Below are 10072 nucleotides of genomic sequence, written 5' to 3'. Positions count from 1 at the left end.
TGCCTGTGCTCTCTTCTAGGATTTTAATGGCTTTGGGTCTCACATTTCGGTCTTTCATCCATTTTGAGTTTATTTTTGTGAATGGTGTAAGAAAGCGGTCCAGTTTCATTCTTTTACATATTGCTGTCCAACTTTCCCAATACTACACAGAAACATGTAATTTGTCTTCCTATTAGATTTTCCTTCCTGTTTTGTTGAAGATCAATTGACCATTTGGTTGTGGGTTCATTTCTGGGGTCTCTATTCTGTTCCATTGATCTAGGTGTCTATTTTTGTGCCAGTATCACACTGTCTTGATCACTATAGCTTTGTAATAGAATTTGAAGTCCAGAGCTGTGATATCTCCAATTTTGCTTTTCTTTTTTAAGATTGCTTTTGCTATTGGGGGTATTTTGTGGCTCCCTACAAATTTTAGGATTGTTCTGGCTTTGTGAAAAATGCTGTTAGTATTCTGATAGGCATTGCACGGACTGTGTAGATTGCTTTGGGTAATATACACATTTTACCAGTATTTGTCCTTCCAATCCATGATGGACATTTTTTAATTATAACACCTTGTTAAATTTACCCAGACCCTAGAGGCAACATGCTTTGAGTTGCGAAAATTTCATAATGTTTAACACCAGCCCTTGCATTTAATGAGTGCTTGATGCATGCTCACTGACTCCGTGAGCACTTTTTAAAGTGCAAAAGAAACTAAAATAATTCCAGTTCCAATCCTCAAGAACAAAAATTTTCTTACTGTAGCTCTTGGTTCATAAAGTTGAATGTTATTCATACCTGATTAAAAATGCTTTTTCACAAAAGGAAAGGATGTGTTTACTGATTTCATAGGCTGTTAGCACTTCTTTAAACTAAATCTATGCTCATCGAGTGACTTATGGTGAATTATAATTTTCTGTGCATGTTTAAGTCCTTTGTATGGTATGTTTGGCAGGGTTGGAGGACAGAAATAACTCTGCCATGGTGAACAGAAGGAATCTCAGAACCAACATAATCAGCGACCCACGAAAGTTAAACTTGATATCTCTAGCTATTTAGTAGCAATCTGTTAAAAGATCTCTGGTACAGTTTCTTAAAAAAAAAAAAAAAAAAGGAACATTACGTAGGTAAAGTCTAACACCAAGAATGCAACCTTCTATTGCTTTTATGGTCTTTCTTTCTAAAATTGGAAGAATATTTTGACACATCTCAAATTGAAACAATGATTTCTGTGTGTAAAAAGCTTAACAAGTTTTTTGTCACGGCTCGAGAGTTCAGGAAAAAAAGGTGACTACACCCATGCAAAGGATGGAGAGGTGGGAGAAATGGAGGAAAGCAGATTAGGAAATAAGAGTCTCAGACCAGAGAGGTACTTCTAAGTCAGTGCCCTTGAATGAACTTGGAGGAGGAAGATGATCCTGCCCATGAAAGAAGAAATGCCACAGTTGGGTTCAGTTTCAGGAACCTCACTATCACTACCAGGGAGGACTCCGATTCGGTGCTTCAAACTCAAGACCAGCTTCCGCTCACCCATCAGCGACTTTTCCCACCTTTGGTCCTGATAGAAAAGGAGCTGAATTGAACCTCCCCCTTATGGCATGAATTGATTCCCTGACTACCTAAAAGGAGAGTTTCCTTGGGGCTTGCCCAAACAGTAACATTATAAGCCAGAATAGAGCATATTGGTTGCCAAGTTCACTGCTGTGTCAAGGCAGAAGTTGGAACAAGATCACCATCCTTGTAGTAAGACTAAGCCTGTTGCCATCCAGAACTGGGGACCAGGCTTCATCATCATATATTCGTAAATTACTGCTGGGTCTAATAGGCTTGCTTTATGCTCAGGACACTGGAGCTGAGGGAGTCTTAGGGGAAGGATAATTAAGAGGAAGAGAAGGGAAAGTAAAAGCCAAATTGTTCCCAAGACCCTGATATCTCTCTTGTATGGAAAGAACAGCTCCAGCAAGAAACAGGATAAGAATCTGTGAAGACTTGATGGACTCCCTTGCTGTCTCATGTCTCAGCTGCCAATGCTGAGGCCTACTTCCGTAAGGTAAGATGTTCTTGGGCTTGTCACTTTAGATCGTTCCCCCACCCCGCCCCAGGAGGGATGGTCACTTGACAAGAGCCCTCTAGGATTTATGATAAAGTATGAGCAAAGGATTTGGATTGTTTTTTAAGATTTTATTAATTCATGAGAGAGGCAGAGACACAGAGAGGAGAAGTAGGCTCCCTGCAGGGTTCGATCTGGGACTCGATCCCGGGACCCCGGGGTGATGCCCTGAGCTGGAGGCAGACACTCAACCACTGAGCCACCCGGGTGCCCCGAGTTTTTTTTTCTTATGTGTTTGTTTTGTAACCATGAATCACTTTTAAGTGATAATATATTATAGAGCTCCAACAGAAATTTGTGGGTTATAATGCAATGGGGGGGACCCCTTAGACAAATGAGTTAAAGACATAAGGACAATTTTGGCTTTAAAATACCACCTCTGTGTATAATAAAATGACCACCAACTTCTCAATAATAACCGGTATTAGAATAAAACAGTGAAGATATTTTCAAATCAGTAAGAGCCTAAATCCTCACAAGGGTTGACGAGGTCATGCATGACAGGCTGACATCCTCCTCCTGCTCCTCTGCCTCATGGGCTCCCTTGTGGCACAGGCCAGGGGCAGCCCGGCCTCCGCACCTGCTGGGCCTCCACCTGGAGCGCCCCAGCCCTGCCCTGGTACCTACAGGGCTACACCCCATTTCCTTTAGGGCTCAACTCTCTTGTCCTCTTCTCTGTGATAAAGTTTAAAAAATGGCCTGCTGGCAGCTGAGCTACTAAAAAGTGGAAAATCCAAACAGAAAGCACAAATTTAAGAGTACCCCGACTTGAGAAGGTGGTAAACTGCCAGGCTACATCTTGATGTGTATCACAGCTCAAATTCTTTCTTTCTTTTTTTTTAAAGATTTATTTATTTATTGAGAGAGAGAGAGAGAGAGAGAGAGAGAGAGAGAGAGCTTGAGTCAGGGGAGAGGCAGAGCAAGAGGGAGACTGAGGAGCCAATGTGGGGCTTGATCCCAGGCCCCTGAGATCATGATCTGAGCTGAAATCAAGTCCGTCACTTAACCACTGAGCCACCCAGGTGCCCCACAGCTCAAATTCTTTTGACACTAGTTTTCTTCGGCTCACACACCTTTTCTTTAACAGCTTTATTGGGACGTAACACACAGACCTGAAAGTCACCCTTTCAAGTGCATACGTTGGTAGGTTTTGGTATATTCACTAAACAGTATAGGGTACAACGCTCCCATTGTCTAATTTGTTGAATTCCAGAGCATTTTTATCATCCCCCAAAGAAACCTTGTACCCACAAGCAGTCACTGCCCATTTCCCTCTTCCCTTTGTACCTGCCAGTGACAAATCTACTTTCTCTTTCTACAAATGCCATTAGACAATATGTATAATTATTCTATGGCTCGTTCCACTCAGTATGTCTACAAGGTTTGTCTACACCGGAGCAGGTGTCAGTGCCACGTTGCAACCCTTTCCACCAAATATCTATGTATCGATACATCACATTTTATCTATTGATTCATTATTTTCTTTTCTTGCAAACACTGCACATTATGTTTACCTTAAGCAGAAGAGCATCCCACGACTTTTTGGGAAACAACTTTATGTTATTTCCTGAGGCAACTGTACAGATTTCTTTCCCAGTAACTACAGCCCGCATGACTCTGGCCAGAGGTAATCTGGTGAACTTGTATTTTCACTAAGTTTCTTTCAGACAGCAAAGTAGAAATAAATCCTTTTTAAATCTCAGAGATATGTTAGAAAAGTCAGATGACCTAAGTAGTCAAAACAAATCAGAACTAACACACAAATACACACACACACACACACACACACACACACACACACTTAGACAATCCAAAAAACTCAGGACATAGTGTCATATGTAAAATATTTCATCATGGAAAAAATAAATATGTGTACAGGAAATAGGTCAGGAGAAATGTATAGTAAATGCTACCCAAGTTTTTCTTTTAGTGAGATTATTGTAGATTTTTTGTTTATTTTATTTATTTTCATTTTCTGCTTTTTTTCCCTTCAATTAACTTGGATTATTTATGCAATCACAGGAACAGTACTTATGTAATTAAAAAATAATAACAGATAACAAACATACTTAGTGGGGATCCCTGGGTGGCGCAGCGGTTTGGTGCCTGCCTTTGGCCCAGGGCGCGATCCTGGAGACCCGGGATCGAGTCCCACGTCGGGCTCCCGGTGTATGGAGCCTGCTTCTCCCTCTGCCTGTGTCTCTGCCTCTCTCTCTCTCTCTCTGTATGACTATCATAAATAAATAATAAAAAAAAAATTAAAAAAAAACATACTTAGTATTTTCCCAGACAGTGTTCAAGTACTTTCTGTGTATTTTAAAATATAATACATGGGAATGTATAACTCATTCAAATTCTCAAGAGCCCTCATAGATGAGTATTCTAATAATCTCCATTTTACAGATGAAGAAATGGAAGTAAGGAATGGCCCCAGAAACATCTGAAAAGTGAACAAAAATTACTAAAAGGTGCATTTAAAGTTGTAGAAAAACCTGCATGATGTCCACCAAATTACTTAAGTATTAGAAAAAAAATCAGTTACTCAAACTACTGATTTTGACCAGGTAATAACAATTTGTTGTTGACCAACTTATCTGGAATCCACAATCTGGGGTGAGATAAGGGTGTGGGAAATGGAGAAGGAGGTTTCATTGAGTAGGTATTGCTTGAACCAAATCATGGAAGATAGCTAAATGCTCAGCAAGCTGGCAGGTTGGGGGTAGGGGATACGGGACGGACAAAGGCATTCCATAGATGGGGCGTAGAAGATGTAAGATTTTTTTATATGTTTTTTAAAGATTTTATTCATTTATCCATGAGAGACACAGAGAGAGAGGCAGAGACACAGGCAGAGGGAGAAGCAGGCTCCCTGCGAGGAGCCCGACGCGGAACTCGATCCCAGGACCCTGGGGTCACATCCTGGGCCAAGGGCAGGTGCTCAACTGCTGAGCCCCCCAGACATGCTGATTAATTTTTTACATTTTAAAAGAAAAGACAGAATAATACATTTTTATGCTAGCTCTTTTGATTTTTAATTGGCAGCCACGAATTCAAATTTCTAGAACATTCTGGGGGCCCAGCTATGTTGGCAGATGAAACACATCTGGGGGCCTTTGGGTCTGGCCTCTGGATTAGGCCTCGTGCCCAGTTAGTTGCTCAGGCATGTGGAAGACACGAAAGGCTCTGACTCATCTATTTCAGTGTCCCCACTCGGGGCCTGGTCTTTGTAGGAGTCCGTGAATGTCACTGATGGGAATCAAAGGCAGTCATGTGTGGGGAAAGAATGGGCTCTCATGCGATGATCCTAGAAATCCTTCTGGTGCAGGAATTTGTCCCCGGCAGCCACCACATGCTTTTTTGCAATGGAACTAACTGGAAGGCAGTGCTCTCTCACCTTCTCAGGTCAAAGCCTGGAGTGTCCTGGATTCCTCACTGAATCGATGCCCGGTGACAACTCCTTCCCCTCACCCGCAAACTTATGTCACCTGCTGGGATCAACTGCAGGCCAATAAGCATTTTATCAGAGCTTCTAACGGAAACAGAACAAAACAAGATATGTTTGAGTTGCCTCCTTTTGGGAGGTGGGGAGGTTACCAGAATTTGCTGAGCATAAAGAGATGGAGTCCCTAGAATCTTAAGTATGGAAACGCTTGTGGGCGTGAAAGATGGGAACAACAGGGCCAAAGGGCAGCGAGACCCCGCACCTCCAAGCCCCAGATGGGACAGGACCTCCCTGGAGGGGACCCAAATGTAGAACCGGTTTTCTTGGGGGGCTTCTGTTACCTACGGGCCATGAAGGGTGAGACAACATTCCTTTTTAGTGGCTGAAGACTCAGCCTCTCTTTCTCCACACCTGCTCGCTGCCCCCGCCCCCCGCCAGGCCTTCCTGTTGTAAGGCTCTGACTCCCCATCTCCTTGTCTCCTGCATCACACTCTGAGGACAGGAGCCAGTGTTGATCGGGTCTGAGTCAGCGACACCAGGAAAGTGCCTGCGCTCAGGAGAGATGGGAAGGGCTATAGTTCTCACATGGTGAATGAGCACTGGGCTTTTGGCATCAGGCGGAGTCTGATTGCTGTTTTCATGGCTTTCGCCTCCATATCCTCATCCGAGGGGGAGAAAATAATAACCCTGTAGAGTGGTTCATGCTTCAGTGAGATAGCATATGTAAAGGTTTTTTTTTTTTTTTTTAAGGTATAACCAATGAAGATTGAGTGGCCCAAATCTAAAGTGCACATTTTGATGAGTTTTGGCATATGTATATAGCTGCAAAAGCATTGCCACAATCAAAATAAAGACATGCATTCCCTCAAAAGTTTGCTCATGCCCCTTGGGAATCCAACCTCCTCTCTTCTCCAAAATAAAATTCCCTTCCCAAGCAACTAGTAATAGTCTTTCTGTCAGTGTGGATTAATTTATATTTTCTAGAATTTTCTACAAGAGAAATCATTTAGTGTGTGCTGTTTTTGTCTTCTCTCTTTCAACATAATTATTTCAAAGGCCATACATGTTTCTGTGTGCACAATAGTTTTGTTTTGTTTTTTTTTTACTGCTAAGAAATATTCCACCGTACAGATGCAAATTTGTTTATCCATTTACCTGTTGATGAGCAGATGCATCATTTCCAGTTTTTGCCTGTTACAAATAAGCTGCTATGGTCACTTGTGCACAAACACTTTTCATTTCTCTTGGGTAAATACTTAGAATAGTGGAGCCAGATGGTAGGCCTAAGTAGAGCCTTTCAAGAATCTTTCAAACTACTTTCTAAAGAAGTTGTACCAGGACGCCTGGGGGCTCAGCGGTTGAGCATCTGCCTTCGGCTCAGGTCATGACCCTGGGGTCCCGGGATCCAGTCCCACTTTGGGCTCCCTGCAGGGAGCCTGCTTCTCCCTCTGCCTGGGTCTCTGCCTCGCTCTCTGTGCCTCTCATGAATAAATACATTTAAAAAAATAAAGTAGTTGTACCATTTTACATTTCCACTAGCAATGCAGGCGATTTCCAGCTACTTCTCGTCCTCGTCAAACTTTTTAATTTTGGCCATTCTGGTGGGTAAAATAGTGGTATCTCGTTGTGGCTTTGATTAGCATTTCCCTGATGACTAATGATGGTGAGCATATTTTCATGTGTTTATTTGCCATCTGCGTATCTACTCCCTTTTGCCCATTTTTGACTGGGTTTTTAGTCTTGTTAAATTGTAATTAATTGTAATGTATCATTTTTATAAGGTTTTAAAAAACCACCTAATTGGCATATATATAATTTGAATACCGTACAAATTACTTGTTTGAAATGTACAATTAAATGAGTTTCACTTTATCCACAGAGTTATGCAATGAACGCCACAATTAATTTTAGAACCTTCGTCATGGTAAAAGGAAACCCACAACCTTTAGCCCTTGGCCCACATTGTCCGGGCTCGTCCTCCCGACCCCTGTCCCCAGCCCTAGGCAACCATTAATCTAGTTTTTGGCTGTACAGACTTGCTTATTCTGGACAGTTCATGTACATGGAATTATTTTCTCTTTTGGGGGTGACTGATTTTTATCACTTAGCAAGCATTCAAGTTTCATCCATGTGGTAGCATATATCACTACTTTGCTTTCCTTTTATTGTGCAATAATATTCCATTGTATAGACCTATCACCTTTTATTTATCCATTCATCCACTCATAAACATCGAGCTGTCTCCACTTCTTGGCTGTTAGGAATAATATTTCTATGAAATATTTGTGCACAAGTTTTTATAGAAGGGTGAGTCCTCTTTTCTCTCAGGTGTGTACACAGGAGGGCAATTGCTGGGTCATATGGCAACAGCATGTTACACCTTTTTTTTTTTTTTTAAGGTTTTATTTATTTACTCACGAGAGACACCCAGAGACAGAGGCAGAGACACAGGCAGAGGGAGAAGCAGGCTCCCTTCAGGGACCCGATGCGGACTCGATCCCAGGACCCCGGGGTCAAGCCCTGAGCCAGAGGCAGACACTCTACCCCTGAGCCCCCCAGGTGCCTCCAAGATATTTACATTTCTAATCCTCCATCTACTCACTTGTAAAATGGGGACATTTTGATTGCAGCAATCTGGGTAAAGGGCTTAGCACAACGCCTGACACGTAGAAATACCGCTAAACGTGACACTCATTTCTCGGTGCTCCCGCACTCCAACGCCCAGGCCAAGCGCCACTGCTTTCCTGAGGGTTTTCCACTCGGTCTAGCACAGCCCTCGCGGCTCTGCTCCGACCTCCCTGGCTGCTCAGCTTGCCTATCCTTTGCTCTCCGTGTGTTCTCTGTGCTTCGTATCTAGGAGGCCTCACCCAGTCTTGGGACTTTCGCTCGGTCTCTAGGCTCTGTCTCCAGCCTGGAATTTGACTTTGAACGTGAGATGGGTACGTGCCAGAGCTGGTCTTTGCCATTTTGTCCCTGGATCCATTCCCCGGCTGTCCCCTGCTCTGAATCTTGGGGGGTGGAGGTGGCGCGGCCCCATAGCTTCCCTTTCTTAGGCTCCTGGGTCATGAGGGTCAGGCTGCATTTGCCCCCAAGGGGGAACTGGTGGGAGGCTCGGGGGCAGGAGGCAGGAAGGCCATGGGGCGGAACCCTCCTCTCCCGGCCCAGAGGCGTCTCTGGCCAACAGCCATCCCCCAGGTCCTCAGCCTTTCCTGCCCTTGCTGCTCTCTGTGGGCCTTGCCTGAGGCCTGTTGGCTTCCTGGCCGCTCTGCCACCGCGGAGCCACTTCCTGGGGGTGGAATCCCTGGTGCGGGTCCCGCCTGCAGAGAGTAGCCTAACAAGTGTCTCACAGTCAACACGTCTACCACGACTCTCGGTTTCCCTCCCAAGCTGCCCCCCCCCCCCCCCCCCCCCCCCCCCGCCCCCGCTGCTCTCAGCACCGCGCCCAAGCCATCACGAGCCTCGATCGTGTCTCCCCGCTTCCCTAGCTGACCTCAGCAGTCAGAGTGATCTTTCTAAAGTGTGAACCAGAGTATGTTGCCTTTCTATTGGAAACTCTCCACTGGCTTCCCATCTGGGTAGGAAGAAGAAGCACAATCTTTACAGTTGCCCCTCTGAGGCACCCAACTACTTCTGGGACTTCATCACATTCTGTTCCAGCAACACCAACCTCATTGCTCTTCCCAGAACCCACCAGAATATTCCTGCCCCAGGGCCTTTGCACCTGCTATTCTCTCACCCCAGAATGGTCTTTCTGCAGTATCTACATGGCTCTCAGCCGCCTTCCTGTTTATGTTCAGTTGTCACCTCATCAAAGTCCTTTTCTATCTTATACATAACATAGGAGTGTCCTCCATTGTGCCTTTATTGTTTTATTGTTCTTCGTGGCGCTTTCTACTACTTCTTGTTACATGTTTACTCGTGGTGAGTCTTTTCCCATTGGAATGTAACAAGGGGAACGGGGACCTTGTTTGCTGGCTTCTTTTTTTTTTTTTTTTTTATGATAGTCACAGAGGGAGAGAGAGAGAGGCAGAGACACAGGCGGAGGGAGAAGCAGGCTCCATACACCGGGAGCCCGACGTGGGATTCGATCCCTGGTCTCCAGGATCGCGCCCTGGGCCAAAGGCAGGCGCCAAACCGCTGCGCCACCCAGGGATCCCGAAAAAAGATTTTATTTACTTAATCATGAGACCCACACAGAGAGGCAGGCAGAGGGAGAAGCAGGCTCCCCGCGGGGACCCGACGCGGGACTGGGCCCGGGACAGGATCCAAGGCAGCCGCTCAGCCGCGGGAGCCACTCAGATGCTCCCATCCCTAGTCTGCGCATTTATGAAATAAAAAGCCCTGATACTGGGCATTTTAGAAATAAAACAAAATGCAAAGCAGCCTTGCTGCTCTGAGCCCTTGCACAGCGCACTTCTTCCGCGCGGGTGCGGGGGGCGCGGCCCGGGTGGAGCAGGTGCGGCGGGGGCGCGGCCGGGCTGGAGGCGGAGCCTGAGCCCCTCCCCCGCCCCGCCCCCCACCCCCGCCCCGCCCCCACC

The sequence above is a fragment of the Vulpes lagopus genome, chromosome 14 (assembly GCF_018345385.1).
Source record: "Vulpes lagopus strain Blue_001 chromosome 14, ASM1834538v1, whole genome shotgun sequence".
NCBI lineage: Eukaryota > Metazoa > Chordata > Mammalia > Carnivora > Canidae > Vulpes > Vulpes lagopus.
Note: the sequence above shows the minus strand (reverse complement) of the source record.